General features: G+C 39.2%; 1 long non-coding RNA gene across 1 annotated transcript; it reads right to left on the bottom strand.

The window, feature by feature from the left end:
- Positions 1-4,172: 4,172 nt before the first annotated feature.
- On the bottom strand, positions 4,173-9,378 carry LOC120298667. The gene is made up of 3 exons (XR_005554167.1): positions 9,245-9,378; positions 8,525-8,695; positions 4,173-4,894 (listed from the first exon to the last, which is right to left on the bottom strand). It is a non-coding gene; the product is annotated as an uncharacterized LOC120298667 (long non-coding RNA).
- Between the last annotated feature and the right edge of the window lie 260 nt (positions 9,379-9,638).

The raw sequence follows: 9,638 nt of genomic DNA, 5'->3' as shown, positions 1-9,638 counted from the left end.
GAGGAAAATTATGAATTTAAATAAATTATGGGAGATTCACTCCCTACATTTGTTTTGTCAAGGAGGAGAAACATTTTAAATCTAAGTCCACATGATTGTAGTGCCCAGCTGCTATTACCAATATATGAAGTTACGTACTGCTTTAGTATGGAATACAAAGTTGACCAAATCAATAAAAAATAAACCTCCTGAGTCAATGGTCAGTCTCACTCAGACACTGGGCACCATGGAGAATTTTGGACAGGTTATGTGAAAATGATCTTCCTGCTGACAAAATGTACAGTAGGATTTACATGGAAAATATAATTTTTAAGGGGAAAAAGCAGCTATGTATTAACATCCTGGAAGTCATTTCAAGCTCAACATTCTGGAAAAAGAAAATATTCTGCTTGGCTGCAATACTATTTGTAAGGGTTATCCCTCTTCTATTGTTCAACCATAGTTTCACAAATACTCTTATGGAGAACTGGTTATAAACCTTTTTTGCTGAGGACTTTCCAACATTAGCTTGACTCCTTAGTCCTACTTGGGTATTTTTCATACAATAAATGATAACAGGAGGAGGAAACATAGGCCAGGTCTTCTGCAAGGCTTTATCCACACATCTCTGTGATCTACAAGTAGGGCCTAGTGAATCTTCAGTGAGTTCCAGGTCTGCTGCACTATGGCTGCATAATAGTTCCATGTATTTTATTCGCTCATTATTTTGACATTATTGTTCCAACCTTTCTTGCTGTTCCAGGGTGTTCTTCCAGAGTGACAATGAGCAGGTCTGATTGATGTAACTGTTGAGTAGACTTGCTGGCATTTGGGTTTGTAGGCTTACTAATCTCGAAAAGCAGTTGTACTGGTAGTTGTATTTAATTCATTGAGGGGCTTCCAAGTCACAGATATAAATGAATTGACAATGAATGTTCCAGTTAGAAACAACGTGTTCTCTGGCAGAATGCTTTGTTTTGCTTTTCTATGAGGTTGGTATCACTGATGAGACATGTTGCTCATAACCTTATAAAAGTTTGGAAAATCTAAGAACATTTTTAGTTGTAAGAGTAATCCATTACAACCCAAATCCTGAGGTACTGTTGGCTGACAGATTTAATGATCTCTGATTTGTGGTTTGGCTCATTGGAAAATGTTAGACTTGTAACCAAGTGTTATCATCTGGAATACAAGATAATTAAAACAGAAACCACAGTGTGAAACCTATAGTATCTTAGGTTAAAATGGTATGTCCCAATGACAAAAAGAAAAAATGTCAAAAAATACAGAGCTCACCAAGACTTCTGGTCCAAATGTCCGGGGAAGCAGCTGATCTTCAGGATTTTGATAAAGGCTAACATCCAGATTCCCAGGGGGATGCTATTCCATAGGGCAGATGCTACTATATCTGGATGTAATATTTTGTTACTATCCTCTGTTGACTGCCTCTTCTTTGTAGCAGTCCCTTAGATATTGAAACCCTGCTATCATGTCACCACCTAGTCCTTCATTAGACTAGACATACCCAATCCCTGCAACTGTTCTTCACATGTTTTAGCCTCCAGTCCCCTCATCATCTTTGTAGCTCTTCTCTGCACTCTTTCTAGAATCCTAACATCTTCTTTATATTGTGACAATCAAAATTGGATGCAATATTCCAAGTATGGTCTTACCAAGGCATTATAAAACAGACGCTGAGCTTGTCAGCTGGAAAGCTGACAGTTTGGGTTTGAGACCTGAGCGCCACACAACAGAGTGTGTTCCCATACCTTGCCCTAGATCCTGCCCACCTAACAGTTCGAAAGCATGCAAATGTGAGTAGATTAATAGGTACCACTTTGGTGGGAAGGTAACAGCATTCTGTGTGCTTTGGTGTATAACCATGATTTGCACATGACCATGGAAAAAATCTTTGGACAATGCTGGCTAATTTACCAACAAACAGAGATGTGGACTGTGCCCTAGAGTCAGACATGACTGGATAGGGAAACTTTATCTTTTACTTTTACTAACACTTCACATGATCTTGAGTCTATCCCCTTGTTAATGCAGCCTAGGACTGCATTGGTTTTTTTGGTGACTGCAGCACACTGCTGGCTCATATTTAAGTGGTTGTTCATTAGGACTCCTAGATCTCTCTTACAGTTACTGCTACTGGGTAGCAGTATTCTGTACCTGGGTATATTTATTCTATACCTGTGCATTTGTTTTTTTCTTGCCTAAGGTTAAAACCTTATTTTTCTTACAATTGAATTTCATTTTGTTGAATGAGGCCCAGGGTTCACATCTGTTAAGATCCTTCTGGATCTTGAACCTTTCTTCTGGAGTGTTGGCTATTCTCCTCAGCTGGTGTCATTTGCAAATTTGATGAGTTCCCCTTCTATCCTGTCATCTAAACCATTTATGAAGATGTTGAAGAGTACTGGCCTAAGACAGAACCTTGAGGTATCCCACTGCATACTTTCCTCCCTGTAGGTGTAGTTTCATTAATGACTATATGTTGAGTGCTGTTAGTCAACCAGTTACAAATACATCTAGTAGTGATGCTGTCTAATCCACATTTTTCTATCTTACAAAGTAACAGGTTGTGGTCTACCTTTTCAAATGCCTTACTGAAGTCCAAGTAAATTATGTCCACAGCATTTCCCTGGTCCACTAATTTAGTCACTATAATTTAGTCACTACATTTCATCGATACAATAAGATTTATCTGGCATGATCTCTTTTTGACATACTCATGTTGGCTTCTGGCTATAACTTTGCTTGCCTCTATGTGTTCTCAGATTCATTGCTTGATTATCATTTCCAGAATTTTCCTAGGTATTGATGTCAGGCTGTTTGGTCTGTAGCTTCCTGGATCCATTTTGAAGATGGGTACCACATCAGCTGTTTTCCAGTATCTTTGAAAGATATGGTTCAGTGGTTAATGTACTTTTGCTCCATCCCACCAACTAGAAAGAAAATGCACACATGTGTATTTGTATTTCTTTCTCTTGTTTAAAAGTAATGTATTACCACTTTGAGCACTTCCAGACAAGGACTCTCAGAACCTGCTCAGGACTACGCAATCACATTCATTTTGGCTGATCCTGAGAGTTGAGTCAATTTTTGTTTCTTTTTAGCTCTCCTGAAGCTTATTTGAAACTGGTGCAAAACTGGTGTCTTCTTTGTAATGCTGTGCTCCTGCGAAGTTTCTGGTCGATCTATTTTTCCATTACAGGTAACTCATGACTCACTTTACTCCTCCTCCCCACCAACTGGCACGCCATAATTTCACCTTCAGAGGTTTTAAATGCAACAGAGAATTGATGGTTTGGATATTTACAAATATTTTTTCCTTGCATAGGTTTCCATCATACCAACATCAGTGCATCATGCAGAAGGGAGTGTAGCAATTTGTTTTTCTTCCCTTCTTGCCTGGAGTGAGGATGAGGTGATGTTTGTTACTCCAGGAATTTGTGGCTGAAAGGACCAAGGGAACTGACACCACATGACAGACCCAATTATCTAATGTTGTATGCTGACACACACAAAGATGACTTTATTGACAAGTGGAGGAGATGCCAGAATTATTTATGTTATTAGAACATCATTCAGTGAAAAGCTTCTGTATGCAGTTCAGTGGCTCACTACACAGGACTTCCAATAGATCACAAGGGTTCCTGACAACCTATTAAAACTTGACAGTCTAAGCTGGCTTTCATTTCTTTATGTGATGTCAATGTGTAACTAGATCCAACTGGTTATGTAGCACTGTAATTCCATGCCTTTAACTGTTTGATCCCAATTAGCTATTTGTAAATAATTATATGTGTTGTAGCATGTTACATAGTACATTGGCACATGGTGCTAATCCACTTTTCCCTCAAATTGGCTTAAAGACCATTAACAGTTAGAATTTATGTGAACCTTGAACACAAATCTATCACTGTAAGAACTGGAAGCTGTTTTTTTTTATTAACATGCCAACACAGGACACTTTTTGATATGTATTGTAGCTATTACTTTCATACATACTATGATCAGTTGTTAACCGTTTGTCTGAAAAAAGAATGCAACATTCAGTCCAACAGTCAAGTTAGATAATCTTTGAATGGTCAGAATCTTATTTTTAAAACCAAGGTATTTGGTTTTAAATTCTGGCAATGCAAAAAAAGGCGCGATACACGACATGTCACGTGACGCGGCACGTTTGACACCTGTGATCTATTGGATCAATCCCCCATCTGCTGCATTCCCTTATGAAGTGCTCAGAATTGGCTCTTATAAATTAAAGTAGGATAAGTATTTTCTCTATTGAATAAGCTATTTTTATAAGAAAGAGAGAGAGAAAAAGAGAAAGATACCATCTTAGTTCTGGGCAAGCCAACAGAGCTTTAAATTGTATTTTCTTCCTTTCCCCTAACCTACACAGCTTTGTAAATCTCCTGCCTGCAGAATTATTTCATGTGGGGGAGGGAGATGCCACATGTGAGTGATTTCCTATATATCTGCTAAAATATAGTGAGAAGCTCAGGGTCAAATGAGGAGCACCACTAATATGTGTGACAATATTGAGCACCATAGCCCTGTCCCAGCTCCTGCAGAGATTCTGGAAGGGGAAACCATTATCCTATGGACTTCCCTGGTATTGTGTTAAAGGACATGATCACAATAGCACTTCCCTCCCCCATGTGAAGAGACAAACAAGCTTTGCTCCTTTCGGTGGAATTTTTTTTTTCTTTTTGTCCACTTCCCATTTTATTTTTCCCAACAGTGGAAACTTAACTTCAGTAAACATTGCTATTAGAAGTCATAAAATGTGGCCTTGAAGTTGTTATCCAGTGTTCACCATGTACTTTTTTTTTTCTTTCCAACAACTTTATCATCTTAAACAATATGCTTCCCAGCCTCCACTACTTGGTCGGATACAGATCTGTGGGAAGGAGAAAAGAATAGCATTATTAAAGTATTCAATTCATGGGGAAGGAGAAATGAAATTAATAATTAAAAAATCTCTGTCATTAAAATTTATCCTACCCCATTATTGTGAGGTAAAAACATCCAAAGCATCTGTAATCGTGTCAGAGCACAGCTATGGGTCATATATTCTTGAAAGCTAATGTTATTTTCCTCATGACTGCTGGGTCAAAGAGACCTGGACAAATATGTTTATTAAAAAATTCTCAGATCCCAATTTTCATCATAAATTATTTTTCTAAGCAGCCCTTTATTCTGAGGTATTTATTATAAGCACTAAGAAGCTTTGGGGAAAGAAGATACAATGTATCAAAAAATTCAGCAAAGCTTGTGAAAATAATTGTAAACACTCACTCATACAGATAATCATGTACAAGTACATACACAGGCACACACTGAAGTCAATATCATCAAACAGGTTGGGACAAACTCAATTTGTTGAGTTGCGCTCAGCAGGCTTGTCATTAATAATTTATTAGAACTGATTTCCTTTTCCTTTGTCCACTTTGTTTAGTAAATCAGTTTCTAAAAGCAGGAGCCTGGTAGTTATGAAGACCAAAATGTATCTCCAACAGGTCAGGCATTTCACAGTGATGGCCTACGTATAGTAGTATAGAGTTAACTGCAGCCCAGAAGATTCTAGTGAAGATTCTGAGGCTGACCTAAAGCCTTGGAATTATTGCAATGAAAATATATGCTAATGAGGGCATAAGATATTTTGGCTCATACCCTTCCATGTATAGAATTATGTCCAGTATTGCATACTGGAATGCCATGAATATGCATTTGGCTTCCTCAAACAAGATTAATTGACTGAGAAGAAGAATGACTATTTCACAGCAGTACAGTGCATCTGTGTGAAAGCTTGATATGTGTATATAAAAAAAGAATGAGTAAGAAATGCTACTTCCACCACCTTCTGTTTCAAACAAACATCTTAACTATTGCTTGTCTTTTGTTATAAAAGAGGATGTACCTAATTAACCGCATATGCTTAATATGTTATATTTATATTTGCAAAGAGATGCTAGGTTAATTTGAACTGGGTGTCAGTCTAAACATGAGAATGTTCACCATCAAGGAAAAGCTGCTGGAATAGATAAAGCAAAGCAATGAAATTTGTAGCACTTACAGTACATGGAAAAGAACAAAAAGCATTCCAATTAAATATTCTGTGGCATCGGAAAGGAAAAAAGATAAATGTTGGAAGATATATTGAAGGAAGGGGGTCATACCATTTTAAACTTTTAAACAGGATATATGTCCTTATCTTCTGTGCAAATGGGCTATTTTGTTTGTCACTGTTGCTATGACTCCGGTCAAAATTAGGGGAGACTGAACATGTTTTGGCTTCTGATTGCCAGACTATCAAAACAGAATAAGATAATGGCAAAAGAGGAAAAAGGGCACTGGAAATTGAATCATAGTCTCAAGGTCAACCTTTTATATTCTGTGTACTCTGTTCTAATAACTCTTCGTTGTCTCATATGGATTTTTCATATTCTGGTAAACATTTAACAGCTAACATGAAGGACCGCATTATACTGGATTTATTTTGGCATAAAATAGGCATTATTGTGGTATTTGATAATTAATATATGTATATTAATATTCATTGCTTCTTTACCCTTGAAATTTATTTCTATTACATAAATAAAGAATCTATCAATATCAATTATTTCACTTATAGACACTTTTTTCTCCCATGATCTTAAGAAGAGACAGAATGACTGGACTGAAGTTTCCCAGTGAGCCAAGCTGGGAATTAAACTCACATATTGGTGAACTGGATAAAAATAGCCACAGGATAAACCTGCTTTCTTCTTGAAAAAAGAATAACAGAATAACAGAGTTGGAAGGGACCTTGTAGGTCTTCTAGTTCAATCCCCTGCTCAAGTAAGAGATCCTATGCCTGTAGGGGCGAACCTGTGGCACGGGTGCCAGAGGCGGCACTTGGAGCCCTCTCTGTGGGCATACGTGCTGTTGCCCTAGCCTCGCCTCCCCCACGACCCCCTCCTCTCCAGCAGCCCCCCTGAAGGAGAGTCACCCCTGAGCGTGGCCCATGTGGAGCAGGGCAGCCAAAGACATGGCAGCCAGGCAGCATAGATAAGACTTTGCCCTCACATCCCATTGTGCACAGTTGATGCTGCAGGGTGTGGGCAGAGGGCGTGACCACCATAGCACTGCTGGGTTGCCTGGGTGATCTGCGGTGGGCCCTGGAGGCGGTGAGTGGCCCTGTGGGCAGGCGGGGCGGGAGATGGGCGGAGTGGGAGGGCAGGGGGTGGAGCGGGGGTGGGGCCAGTTTTTGGGCACTCGGTCTCTAAAAGCTTCGCCATCACCATCCTATGCCATTTCTATCAAGTAATTGTCCAGTCTTTTCTTAAAAGCCACCAGTGATAAAGCACCCACTTCCTCTGAAGGCAAGCCATTCTATTGGTTGTTTTCACTGCCAGGAAATTTCTCCTTAGTGCTAGGCTGGATCTCTCCTTGATTAGTTTCCATCCATTGTTTCTTGTCTTTTCTTCTGGGGCTTTGGAAGATAGGTTGACTCTACCCTTCTGTTTGGGGTTCATAAGAGAAAGCCCATTCTGAACTCTTGCCCTTTTGGAGATAGCTATCGACAAAACTGGAATGTTATTTGATTTATCGTACCCAATTACAAGTTACAATTCTTGTAATTATGTTAAAGCATCTCTTATCCCTAGAGCTGCTCTTTCATCCTTTGCCGTTGTTTTCAATACTATGAATAAACACATATACTAGTAAATATGCCTGTGCTACTTCCTCTAATTTTATAAAGGAGTATATTTGGAGCATAAAGAGGGATGCTGGATAGAAACTAAATCTCTTAGGCACACCTCTAGCCTTATGGTACAAGTTAAGGAATACTAAATTGCTAAATATTCTATTTTTTACGATGTGTTCCAAAGGTCATGGTGCATTAATACTGGACTAGGTCATATTCCTTGCTGGACAGTATTATTTTGCTCAACATTTTCCTTCAGCCTCTGTTTTTTGAGCCCAGAGAAAAGGAAGGAAACGAAAAGGGCAACCCAAGAAGTTTCATTTTTATTTTGGCAGCTCTTCCCCCTCTTTTCCTGGCCTGCAGTCTGCCCAGGTGCAAGGGGAGGATGAGAACTTGCTGACACTGGATCTGAGGCATTTAAAATGTGAGGAAAGAGAAATTGGAGCCTGCCTGTGACTTAAATTATAACCAGAGATCAAAGGCAGGTTGTTTCTAATTCAAAGGGCGGGAATCTGTTTGGGAGTTACTGAAAATCTTTGAGGTAGGGCCATCTGGTCACACAAGAATTCTGGGCCCTTGCCTCAAGATACTGGTCTAATGTTACGTTTACTTAACATTATATTGCAAGGCGTCCCTGTCTGAGAGGTTAAGCAACTTTTTTGGATAAATATAACAAAGGTAGGGGAAGCATACATCTTTGGGCCCTCAGGCAGAAGGGATCCAGTCCCATTTCTTGTCCTTGCTTCAGCCAATCTCAGGGCTACCAGATCTGGATTGCACGGCAGCAGAGAGCAGGAAAGCATTTTCAGTATCTGAAGGAGGGAGGGAAGGAATCATTACTGTTGATATAGCCTCCTCTTCAGTTGTTATTCTTGGGTGAGCCATTGCCTCAGCTGGAGTAGCATGTGTTGGCAGCAGAGCCTTCACAGACTCGGGCAGCTTACTCAGAGCCCTTCCTCAGATCTTCTCCTCGTTCTTCCTGATTGTCAAAAGATGAAGGACTGCAAAAATCTAGATGGCAACAAACAGAGAAATGGAAAAATAATCCATTTTAAGGTAAAGATGGACAGGCTCCTCAGAGCTGCACAAGGCCCTGAAGATACAGCTTGCTCTTATAATCACAATTGTTGAAAACTATCAGTACACTTTCCTGTTCTTTTGAGATTGGAAGCATAAAAACTGTAGTAGATAGCCTAAAACACAGTCTGAACACAGTTTAAAAAAAAACATAAAAAGACACTCTTTCAAATCTAAGGAGAAACAAGAGTAATTCTTGGCCCTCCTCATCTTGTATTATTAGGACTAGCCTGTAAAAAACACCAGTCAGTCACTAGGGGACAACAAAGAGTATTTCCTGTACTATACTTATTTGGTGCCATCTAGTGGTCATCAGCAGGTATACAACTGCAATCTGGTAATCTTAGTAATCATTGACCCTCCCAGTATGACCTTTTCCCACTCACAAAATCAACCATGGCACCAAGATATTTCCCACCTATGTTTTAAAGGCTAAGAAATAATAATAAATCAAATTCTCTTTCCAAACTGGCTTACACTAACCAGCTCCATGTGGATCTTCTTTTCTTTAGGCAAACCGTAATGTCAACATCCAGCATTGCAGACTTTCCCTCATTTTGTGGTGATGTTTGCAAAACTGCTCATGCTGAATTTCTAGATGTTAGGTAGGGCTAAACAGTCTCCGTCAGAATAAAGGCAGCAATCTGTGCTTTGTCAAAATGAGGGAAAGTGGAAACTGTTGAATGTTTTAAAACTAATTTTACTCATAGTAATGTTTCCACCTTTCCTCCAGCACAAAACCCTTTTAAAGACATTGGGAAAGAAACCACCTTGTTTTAGGACATATTTTCCAATGACACAATCAACTTTTCTTCAAACATATCTGTATATAAATCACTGTGATATTTTTAAGCCAGTTATACAGAAGGATGGAAAT

This window comes from Crotalus tigris, unplaced genomic scaffold, assembly GCF_016545835.1.
Source record: "Crotalus tigris isolate CLP2741 ecotype Arizona unplaced genomic scaffold, ASM1654583v1 scf7180000017611.44802233496:7321179, whole genome shotgun sequence".
Classification (NCBI taxonomy): domain Eukaryota; kingdom Metazoa; phylum Chordata; class Lepidosauria; order Squamata; family Viperidae; genus Crotalus; species Crotalus tigris.
This window is presented reverse-complemented; position numbering and strand designations above follow the sequence as displayed.